This window comes from Dermacentor andersoni, unplaced genomic scaffold (genome assembly GCF_023375885.2).
Source record: "Dermacentor andersoni unplaced genomic scaffold, qqDerAnde1_hic_scaffold ctg00000777.1, whole genome shotgun sequence".
NCBI classification, from domain to species: domain Eukaryota; kingdom Metazoa; phylum Arthropoda; class Arachnida; order Ixodida; family Ixodidae; genus Dermacentor; species Dermacentor andersoni.
In genome coordinates, this window is record NW_027315455.1 from 7,501 (window position 1) to 19,476 (window position 11,976).

Below are 11,976 nucleotides of genomic sequence, written 5' to 3' on the forward strand. Positions count from 1 at the left end.
GGCTTAAGCGCGGGCGGGGTGTGGCCGCCCCGGCTGACGTGGTAGCGGACTTGGCGTAATGTTGCCCGTTGTTTCACAGGAAACGGGCACCGCGAATTTCATGCTTTCTTTCCAGCTTGGAACGTTTGGCTTTGTGTGCGGGTGCTGCATTTAAGGAGCTGTGTATAACTTTATAGAGCGTCTCAAGAAAAACAATTTGTTTGAAGCTTCACACGTGAGAGGAGCGGCTTCTGAGTACGAGGCGGTTTTCCTTTTTTTTTTTTTCTGCCGATAATTGTACTCATCTGCCACGTCTCTCACCACGATATGATATTTTTTTGGGGGGTTTCTCCTTTGATCCTCAAGTGAACGGACTGTCCAGTACTGATGCCATTTACAAAAATCCAAAACAGCAGAGGCCCGCACCTGCTCAATCAACGCCAACTCAATTTAAGGAAGGGCTGTTCAAAAGCTGATCGAAACCATCCAGTTTGGGAAAACCTATTTTATGCAGTAGTTTTTATTATTATTTTTTTTTTATTGTGAGAGACGTGAAATCCACACCACGAAATGAACGTCCCTTTGTTACCCTTTTGTTACCGCGGCTTCGAAACCGTGCGTAATACCAATTTAATTGTGTCCTGGTTGGCCGTTTGTCAGCACTTTGTGTTCTTCTAGAAAATCAACTACTAGTTTATAAATTACGTGCGCGAAATTTTCCTCCGTGTGCACCACCAAAATACTTAAAGAAGAGAGAATGCGTCCGGGGCCTTGGGATTTCGAAAATGCCGTGCTCTGAAATTTTCACATCCGCCATTGGAAAGATAATTATTATCCGAGAAAAAAAAAACAGAAAGAAATCACATTTGAAATTATCATTGAAAGTGGCCACGTTTTTCGGGGCATGTCTTGATGAAATAATCTCAGTTCAGTTCAGCATGATTGGATTTCATCTTTTCCAGTATTCTCAGTACTCTCGTTGTAGTACCAATTGCCGGCAGATTTTTTTTTTAGTTGTTTAGAGTTATACATTCCTGAACGATGTTTTTCTTTTCCTCAAAGCTAGCCATAGAACCAGCGCTTTCTATAAAATCATGACAATAAGAATCCAGCATATCGGTTCATCTTCGGCGCGATTAAAGTTCGGGAACTGGCGATTTTTTATTGCCGTGATCAAGAAGGTTAACACCAGATAAGGCGTGATATTTCAGCATACCAGTCGCGATATCTAATCGAATCTAAGATTGAAATGGCGTTCTGAATTCTTTCGGTTCCAGATAGAAAGAAACAGAAAAAAAAAAAAAAAGAAAGGATGTGATTGATTGCCATTCAAATCTGAAGACCGCGTGGAGAAAGTGTTCCGGTTTACATTCGGCAAATCAAAATGAACGGCTAAAATTAATCTATCGTCTGGTTTCATGCGCGAGATCACGTAAAAGGCAGCCATTCTTCTTAACATGGTTTCTCTCTTTTGCTCTCTCATTCGCGCACGGAAATTTCTTCGTACGGGAATTTTATGAAGCGAAGGCGGCTGCAGACCATTTTCTTTGTTTAGTTCATGTTCGTAGGCGCAAATTACAAACCTAACACTTGGAGCAACATTTCCACTACTCTAGAGGGGCATGAACTGTAGACAGTGCACGCTTTCTCATTTATCCAATCGCTCGCAAACACATTGCATTGCTAGTCTACAGTGGCAATACAAAGTGACGTTTCACCATGCACGTCGAAGTTCATTACCAGTACCGCGCCAGCATCGACCGGCCGGCGAAGCGACGAGCTCAGCAGCGCATGCGCAAGGCCCGACACCACCCCAACCGAGCTTCCCTGCTTATCGGAGAGAACAAGTGCGCGTGAACACGGGCGCGTCTGAGTATCTGGATTTAAAAAAAAAAAAAGAAAACAAAGAAAGCGTTTCCGAGATATTGACAAAGACAAGTGGTCGCGGTCGCTCTGAATCTTATCGTATTATAGAAAACGTGGGATGGCGGCGCTTCCTCGAGGGTCAGAAAGTACAATCGTCGAACTAGGTGGCAAGTGGAGTACATCCTTTTTCTTGGAACGGTTTGCAATTGACTGCTTGAATGTGCCGACCACGCGTCGCGGGTCGCGTATAGAGCCAACCGTTGGCAAGCACGCGTCTAGCGTAGCAGCAGAACCGATCGCGGTTGCGATAACCCATCGTTGGCAGCGAAAAAGAAAAACACCCACACGCAGTTTGTAGCAATAACCGTACAAATCAATGTGGTTTTAAATATAGCTTCACTGGTCACCCAAGAAGGGCACCGAAACTTTCTCATGACGCACACCGCTGTAGTCCACAAAGAACAAAGCGCACAAAATAGATATGATACAGCCGCACCGCATTATTTCGTGTTTTCAGCATTTCATTACTTTCGTGTGCATGCGCGCTAGGGCCACGCAGGCCAGGAGTAAAAGGCACGAAAAGAAAAAAAAAAAAAAAATGATACGCAATCCTAAGCTTTGACTTGACTGCTGTGGCACTCGCATTTGTGTTCTTTACCTTAGGCGAACGCAATGCGCAAACTGAACTGGAATTTCCAATAATGGAAATTCCTGTTTGGCTCATATTTGCGTTTTTCGCCCGAGCAAGCGCTTCACTGCACTACGCTTTGCCCCTTCAACGTGGCTACACTGCCCGGCAGGCGTGTTCTGCGTAGGGCCGAACCTGCAGGCAAAAAGCATGGGCGCCGCCATCTTGTTGAGAGCGGCGCCAGGGACACAATCGCGCCTAGCTCATTGAGTTTTCCCCCAAAACTGAAAAAAATTTGACTTCATTAAACGAGAAAGATGCCACGAGTGTCCCAACAAAAAGCTTTGAGGATTACCGAAGGGTAACTGAGGGCGACGCAACGGGCTCTGGAAAGAAGGATGATGGGTGTGGCGTCACGGGGGGATCGGAATAGAGCAGATTGGGGTGTGCGAGAAGAAACGCTCGTTAATGACACCAAAGTTTAAACCAGGAAAAACAAATGGGCATGCGCAGGGCATGCAATCTGGGGGGAAGATAACCGGTGGCCATTAAGGGTTACAGACTGAATTCCAAGAGGAGGGAAGCGTAGCAGGGGGTGGCAGAGAAGTTAGGAGGGCAGATTAGATTAGGGACTACATGGCGACAATCGGCACCTGACCGGGGTACTTGGAGGATCATGGCAGATGCCTTTGCCCTGCAGTGGGCGTAGCCAGGATGATGATGATGATGATGTTCATGATGAAAAGGTAGCAACAGGTCTTCGTAACATACAGGTTAGAAAGATGAGGCACCTTTTAACCCTTGAATATATTTCGCCACATTTGGGCATACGACAAGTTTGTTTTCGAGGCGCTCGGTCCCACTGCTGCGAAAATGTGTACACAAAGGCTGCACAGTAGTTGCCAGAAATCGGGCACTCTATTTTTCTTTCATAGGGAATCTTTCTTCCACTTGGGCAGCGGATTTCGGCGGCAGGGCGAGCTTGCGTGGCCGCGGTGGTTTACGGATCCAAGCGATAGTGAACTCCAAAATCCAGTGTTGGCTTTGAGTGGGATTCATATTGATTGCGAACCCCACGGCTAATCCTACCCCCCATCCCCCCAAGTGGCTCTTTACAGGAGACAATCATTCAGAGACATCGGACAAATAGGAATTCTGGTTTCTTTCTTTTGCTTTCATTAATTTTTCTCGAAGCCCATAACTAGAAATTTGCTGGAGCGGCTTGTCCCATTTGCGACGCAACAAGTGCGACGCTACACACAGATGGAGTGGCAGTTTAATTACTCTCGTGGTCCGCGAACCGGCATCGTTGCGTGTAGTATAGGAATGGTGCGTGTCAAGTCACTGCTCGCGTTGAGCTTGTGCTCTTCATTTTGATTGAATGAAGTCTCACCTAAGTGAGCGGGGGCCGATCCCGGAGGTAGTGCAATACCGGGCCGACCTGCGGCGGAGGTGAAGCAGGCTTCAAGCACTCCGCCAACTTCCAAAAATAGGTTTAATATCGTGGGTCCATATAGAACCCGTATCAGATATTAAGCTGATAAGAACAGATACTACACTTTGATCTTAGCCAAAAGGCCGAGAAGCGATGTCCTTCACTTCACTTCATTGTACTACTGCCTTGTGGGCGCCCTGCCGACATGGGTAACCTCAGCAACAGCGTGGGCAATATTATAAAATTCAGCCTGTGTACAGACTCAACGCTCCCTATCTCACGGATGAACTCGCAACGCCTCAGTCTTTCGCTGTTAACGAAACGCTGTCGCGTAGAAACGAGACCCGAGTGCAAGCTTGCTTGTAACGCGAAACCAACCAAGGCAACCTCGTAGAAAACGGAACAGGCGAGCGGAAAAAAACGCGCCAGGGGAATGCTTACTTCCGTCTGAATGCGACCGCTCAAGGTGACCTTCCTTGAGGGCTTCGTTTCAAGCCCGTGTGCAATTGTAATATACTACGCGCATTTCTTCATTTCTTTTTATTTACCGCAAGGCCCACTGAAAATTTTGATACGGCACAGGCCGGGACGGATCGCAACGTGTCGAATCGACCGGTAGAATTAGGTAGCATGCCCCATGTACGAAGACGAGCAACATAGAAGTGAATGACAAAATAAATATAGAAAACGCTGCACACTCCTTCCCACCGGAAACATAGAGGGGAGAAAGATCGCCATCTGAAACACAGGCATTGTAAAAAAAAAAAAAAAGTGCTACCTCATCATCTTTACCATTACCGTGTGTGTGTATGTATATATGCATGTGTGTGTGTGTGTGTGTGTGTGTGTGTTTGTGTATTTATATATATATATATATATATATACGCACACATGCTAGCATAGCTTAAACGCAGCTGGAAAGCTCAGCCTTGCACAAGAACCACCCCCTGTCGCAAACCCCTTTGAAACATTCAAATGGGAAACACGAGTACAGCGAGGTCGTTCGAACCTGGCGCCAAAACGCATTAGCGCCATCTGTGTACGGAACTAGGAAAACCTGCGGACTTTGCAATACAGAAAGAAAGGTAGATGGCGCGAGCTAACGCTCCATTGCATACTAAGAACGAGAGTTAGTGAATAATGGCAGAAACGTCTTGGGAAGAGAAAAAAAAAAAAAAAAAACGCGCAACAGTTGATGGCTTGTGCAAGCACTCTATGTTACAGCGATTAAAGAGCATAGCATCTTCTACAACAGCAGCTACAAAAAGAAGAAGAACGTGAGAGAGGGAGAGACACAGGCGTGTTTCTTTGGAATGCAGAGCATGCAGCACATACTATAAAGTGCCAAAGAGACGGGGGAAAGCAGATGGCGCGAAGGTGTATGTCCTCAAAGCTTGAAAGCAATTTCTAAATTACAACATGTACCGAAGTCCACCTACTCTCATCAGGTTGCTCCCGCCTCCAGTTGCGTTTAAAGTGAAATTACAGTCGCCTCAAAGGCAGACAGAGAGAGAGTGAAAATAGGTACACTTGCTTCGCGCAGCTGCAGCCGTTCAAATTTACAGCAAGAGCACTCCCGAAAGCACAAAGTCCGCTGCCGCCTGGGCGCAATGCGCTCGCTTCAGTAAATTGCCGTGCTGGCCTCGGCAACCAAGAGGTGTAGTGCGGCAGACTGCTGCATTGTAGCACACCGGAAACCGTGCAGACGTAAGCGATCGCCTCGACATCGCTGCGAGCGCTCGAAGAGACAAAGTCCGAAACCACGGTGTGCCGGGGCGGTGCGAGCGCGACGCCTTTGACGCAACTTTTGCGTACAAGCCGCCGCACCGCCACGACGGAATCGCTGGCATCCCGCACGCAGCTGCATTGTGTCACGCCGGCAATCGTTGAAACACCACGCAGTCGTCGGCGTCGGCCCCCGACATGGTTGCGAGCGCTGGAAGAGACAAAGTCCGAAACCGCGGTGTGCCGGGGCGGCGCGAGCGCGACGCCTTTGACGCAACTTTTGCGTACAAGCCGCCGCACGGACACGACGGAGCCGGTGTCACCCTGCAGAGGGCTGCACTATAGCACGCCGGGAACCGGCAAAGAACCGCGCAGACGTCGTCGTTGGCCGCGGCGTTGCCGCGAGCACGCGAAGAGACAAAGTCCGAAACGACGTCAGCCGGGGCGTCGAGCACGCCGCCCGCACTGTTCGCACGCGTGCTCGGAAATGGCGAAGGGGCCGCGCTAGCGTGCCTTGAATCGGTGAGCGGCGGTACCGCGGCAATCGCCAGAGCTCGAATCCGCCCTGCAAAAGCCAAATATAGGCGCTCGGCTCGGCGCAGTACGCCGCCGCGTCGCACGAGTACGGCCCCATGGAGGTCTGGGCACTTATCGCTGCTACTGTAAGGGGCCGTACGGCCCCGGCCGACATTGTACCGTAGTGCGATTTTCGTCTTGCGCGTGCTCGTGGCGGTGTCCGCGCACCGTTCCGAAGTCGACAATCGTGCCCACGACTACGCGAGCGCTGGAAGAGACAAAGTCCGAAACCGCGTGTGCCGGGGCGGCGCGAGCGCGACGCCTTTGACGCAACTTTTGCGTACAAGCCGCCGCACGGCCACGACGGAGCCGGTGTCACCCTGCAGAGGGCTGCACTATAGCACGCCGGGAACCGGCAAAGAACCGCGCAGACGTCGTCGTTGGCCGCGGCGTTGCCGCGAGCACGCGAAGAGACAAAGTCCGAAACGACGTCAGCCGGGGCGTCGAGCACGCCGCCCGCACTGTTCGCACGCGTGCTCGGAAATGGCGAAGGGGCCGCGCTAGCGTGCCTTGAATCGGTGAGCGGCGGTACCGCGGCGATCGCCAGAGCTCGAATCCGCCCTGCAAAAGCCAAATATTGGCGCTCGGCTCGGCGCAGTACGCCGCCGCGTCGCACGAGTACGGCCCCATGGAGGTCTGGGCACTTATCGCTGCTACTGTAAGGGGCCGTACGGCCCCGGCCGACATTGTACCGTAGTGCGATTTTCGGCTTGCGCGTGCTCGTGGCGTAGTCCGCGCACCGTTCCGACGTCGACAATCGTGCCCACGACTACGCGAGCGCTGGAAGAGACAAAGTCCGAAACCGCGTGTGCCGGGGCGGCTGCGAGCGCGACGCCTTTGACGCAACTTTTGCGTACAAGCCGCCGCACGGACACGACGGAATCGCTGGCATCCCGCACGCAGCTGCATTGTGTCACGCCGGCAATCGTTGAAACACCACGCAGTCGTCGGCGTCGGCCCCGACATGGTTGCGAGCGCTGGAAGAGACAAAGTCCGAAACCGCGTGTGCCGGGGCGGCGCGAGCGCGACGCCTTTGACGCAACTTTTGCGTACAAGCCGCCGCACGGCCACGACGGAGCCGGTGTCACCCTGCAGAGGGCTGCACTATAGCACGCCGGGAACCGGCAAAGAACCGCGCAGACGTCGTCGTTGGCCGCGGCGTTGCCGCGAGCACGCGAAGAGACAAAGTCCGAAACGACGTCAGCCGGGGCGTCGAGCACGCCGCCCGCACTGTTCGCACGCGTGCTCGGAAATGGCGAAGGGGCCGCGCTAGCGTGCCTTGAATCGGTGAGCGGCGGTACCGCGGCGATCGCCAGAGCTCGAATCCGCCCTGCAAAAGCCAAATATTGGCGCTCGGCTCGGCGCAGTACGCGGCCGCGTCGCACGAGTACGGCCCCATGGAGGTCTGGGCACTTATCGCTGCTACTGTAAGGGGCCGTACGGCCCCGGCCGACATTGTACCGTAGTGCGATTTTCGGCTTGCGCGTGCTCGTGGCGTAGTCCGCGCACCGTTCCGACGTCGACAATCGTGCCCACGACTACGCGAGCGCTGGAAGAGACAAAGTCCGAAACCGCGTGTGCCGGGGCGGCGCGAGCGCGACGCCTTTGACGCAACTTTTGCGTACAAGCCGCCGCACGGCCACGACGGAGCCGGTGTCACCCTGCAGAGGGCTGCACTATAGCACGCCGGGAACCGGCAAAGAACCGCGCAGACGTCGTCGTTGGCCGCGGCGTTGCCGCGAGCACGCGAAGAGACAAAGTCCGAAACGACGTCAGCCGGGGCGTCGAGCACGCCGCCCGCACTGTTCGCACGCGTGCTCGGAAATGGCGAAGGGGCCGCGCTAGCGTGCCTTGAATCGGTGAGCGGCGGTACCGCGGCAATCGCCAGAGCTCGAATCCGCCCTGCAAAAGCCAAATATTGGCGCTCGGCTCGGCGCAGTACGCCGCCGCGTCGCACGAGTACGGCCCCATGGAGGTCTGGGCACTTATCGCTGCTACTGTAAGGGGCCGTAGGGCCCCGGCCGACATTGTACCGTAGTGCGATTTTCGTCTTGCGCGTGCTCGTGGCGGTGTCCGCGCACCGTTCCGAAGTCGACAATCGTGCCCACGACTACGCGAGCGCTGGAAGAGACAAAGTCCGAAACCGCGTGTGCCGGGGCGGCGCGAGCGCGACGCCTTTGACGCAACTTTTGCGTACAAGCCGCCGCACGGCCACGACGGAGCCGGTGTCACCCTGCAGAGGGCTGCACTATAGCACGCCGGGAACCGGCAAAGAACCGCGCAGACGTCGTCGTTGGCCGCGGCGTTGCCGCGAGCACGCGAAGAGACAAAGTCCGAAACGACGTCAGCCGGGGCGTCGAGCACGCCGCCCGCACTGTTCGCACTCGTGCTCGGAAATGGCGAAGGGGCCGTGCTAGCGTGCCTCGAATCGATCGGCCGGGGGCCCCGTAGGGCGACAGAAAGGCAATTGTGCAGGAAACCGTACTGGCCATTAGCGAGAAATTGCCGTTCGCGCATTCGGTAGACGCGCTGCGCTTTCACGACTTCGGCATTGTGCTGCCGACGTAAGCTTTCAATCTTGCTCGCGGCGTTACGAGGCGGCACGATTTTCGCCAAACGCTCGTCGAAAGTGGCACGAGTACGGCCCCATGGAGGTCTGGGTACTTATCGCTGCTATTATATGGGGGTCCCAGAGAGCAGTCGCCCCCAAAGCGACCTGGGTGTTTGATATGCGGCGGGCTTCGTGCCCGTCAAGCGTGTCCCCGGTATCGCTCCCGTGGATCCCACAGCTGACGTCTGCAGCCTCATCCGCTTGATGCGTTAGGGGCTGGTTGTCGGACGACGCTTTTTCCACGATATCGAAGTGTGTTCCGCATCGTCCTCGGACGAATCAAATACGAAAGCGCCGAAGGCGCGGGCGTGACCCGTCGCCTAGCGGCTTTGCCGTCTCGGCTACGTTGCAAGTGTCGGTCGGTCCACCAGTGCTGCGGGCTCGAGAGAAACCGCAAGCCGCGATCGAGTCGACACAACCGGTCTATCGAGAATGTTGCGTGCTTCTTGCCGCGTGGCGATACCCGGCCCTGCGGGGAGGGCGCCGTAGCGAGCTCGAACGCCGTCGTCTCGGACTGTGCAAAGTGCTACCCTTTGCGAGAACGAAGCGTGTTGGGGCGCCTGAAGGTGGCCTCGGCATCGCAAAAACGGCGTCCGGCCTGCTTGAAAGGCTGGACGCGCAGTTGAACGATTACCTGGTTGATCCTGCCAGTAATCATATGCTTGTCTCAAAGATTAAGCCATGCATGTCTAAGTACATGCCGAAATAAGGCGAAACCGCGAATGGCTCATTAAATCAGTTATGGTTCCTTAGATCGTTTCTTCCTACTTGGATAACTGTGGCAATTCTAGAGCTAATACATGCAGTGAGCCTGAAGCCCTTTGGGCGACGGGTGCTTTTATTAGACCAAGATCGATCGGGTTTCGGCCCGTATTGTGTGGTGACTCTGGATAACTTTGTGCTGATCGCATGGCCACGAGCCGGCGACGTTTCTTTCAAGTGTCTGCCTTATCAACTTTCGATGGTAGGTTACTTGCTTACCATGGTTGTTACGGGTAACGGAGAATCAGGGTTCGATTCCGGAGAGGGAGCCTGAGAAACGGCTACCACATCCAAGGAAGGCAGCAGGCGCGCAAATTACCCACTCCCGGCACGGGGAGGTAGTGACGAAAAATAACAATACGGGACTCTTTTGAGGCCCCGTAATTGAAATGAGTACACTCTAAATCCTTTAACGAGGATCAATTGGAGGGCAAGTCTGGTGCCAGCAGCCGCGGTAATTCCAGCTCCAATAGCGTATACTAAAGCTGCTGCGGTTAAAAAGCTCGTAGTTGGATCTCAGTTCCAGACGAGTAGTGCATCTACCCGATGCGACGGCTCGGACTGAACATCATGCCGGTCCTTTCTTGGTGCACTTCATTGTGTGCCTCGAGAAGGCCGGTGCTTTTACTTTGAAAAAATTAGAGTGCTCAACGCAGGCGAGTCGCCTGAATAAACTTGCATGGAATAATAGAACAAGACCTCGTTTCTGTTCTGTTGGTTTTTGGAATACGAGGTAATGATTAAGAGGGACAGACGGGGGCATTCGTATTGCGGCGCTAGAGGTGAAATTCTTGGACCGTCGCAAGACGAACTACTGCGAAAGCATTTGCCAAGAATGTTTTCTTTGATCAAGAACGAAAGTCAGAGGTTCGAAGGCGATCAGATACCGCCCTAGTTCTGACCATAAACGATGCCAACCAGCGATCCGCCTGAGTTACTCAAATGACTCGGCGGGCAGCTTCCGGGAAACCAAAGTGTTTGGGTTCCGGGGGAAGTATGGTTGCAAAGCTGAAACTTAAAGGAATTGACGGAAGGGCACCACCAGGAGTGGAGCCTGCGGCTTAATTTGACTCAACACGGGAAAACTTACCCGGCCCGGACACTGGGAGGATTGACAGATTGAGAGCTCTTTCTTGATTCGGTGGATGGTGGTGCATGGCCGTTCTTAGTTGGTGGAGCGATTTGTCTGGTTAATTCCGATAACGAACGAGACTCTAGCCTATTAAATAGGTGCGGGGTTCCCAGCACCTTACAACCTTCTTAGAGGGACAAGCGGCTCCTAGCCGCACGAAACAGAGCAATAACAGGTCTGTGATGCCCTTAGATGTCCGGGGCCGCACGCGCGCTACACTGAAGGAAGCAGCGTGTCTTTATCCCTGTCTGAAAGGACTGGGTAACCCGTGGAACTTCTTTCGTGATTGGGATAGGGGCTTGCAATTGTTCCCCTTGAACGAGGAATTCCCAGTAAGCGCGAGTCATAAGCTCGCGTTGATTACGTCCCTGCCCTTTGTACACACCGCCCGTCGCTACTACCGATTGAATGATTTAGTGAGGTCTTCGGACCGATGTCCGGCGCGGCCTTTCGGTTGCGCCGGTCTGTTGGAAAGATGACCAAACTTGATCATTTAGAGGAAGTAAAAGTCGTAACAAGGTTTCCGTAGGTGAACCTGCGGAAGGATCATTACCGGATTGTGAAGGGTGGCGAGCGCCATTGTTTCTACCCCGTGTGGGTGAAGCAGCTCGCTGCGCCCGACGCTTTCCGCCGCTGGCCCCGCTTGGACGCGGGGACGGCTATACCCGAACATGCCGGGGACTGCCTGAATTTTGAGGGGCGCCCCGTGCCAAATTTGTTGCGCCCAGTGGACGCCGGCTGCAACCTTGGACGGTTGGCTTGGCCGCGCCCGCGGGTAGAAACGGCGTAACGCACACTGGGTGGGCTTTCTGTCCGCTTTGGCGCTCTTGCGCGGAATGGGAGTAAGACGACCCGACCTGCTGCTTTGCCCAGTACGAGGGGAACGGCGAAGCGTGCGGTCGGTCAAGGAACTGACGGTCGAGAGCTAATGCCGCTGCCGCTTAGTACACACACGGAACCGTGGTGCGAGCGCTCTCCCGTCCTCCGCGGCAAACGCTGCCGAGTCTGAAAAGGCTGGCGGCTGCCGGTCGCTTCCTGCGGCGAGTATGGAGTAACGACCCGACTTTGTTGCCACCCAAGTACTAAAGGAACGGTGTGGCGCTCGGTCGGTCATGGAACTGTCGGTATGAGGGTGCGGCTGCCAAGTACGGAAGGAACCGTGGCCTAAAGTGCTCTCCCGTCCTCCGCGGCAAATGCCACCGAGTCCGAAAGGGCCGGAGGCTGCCGGTCGGCTCCTGCTCGTGACGCGCGAGGTGTCGAGA

General features: G+C 54.0%; 2 non-coding genes across 2 annotated transcripts; one reads left to right on the forward strand and one right to left on the reverse strand.

Moving 5' to 3' along the window:
* Positions 1 to 3,871: 3,871 nt before the first annotated feature.
* Positions 3,872 to 4,063, reverse strand: LOC140214999 (U2 spliceosomal RNA). Its single transcript, XR_011891921.1, has one exon. It is a non-coding gene; the product is annotated as a U2 spliceosomal RNA (small nuclear RNA).
* Positions 4,064 to 9,451: 5,388 nt separating this feature from the next.
* Positions 9,452 to 11,266, forward strand: LOC140215000 (small subunit ribosomal RNA). Its single transcript, XR_011891922.1, has one exon. It is a non-coding gene; the product is annotated as a small subunit ribosomal RNA (ribosomal RNA).
* Positions 11,267 to 11,976: the final 710 nt, after the last annotated feature.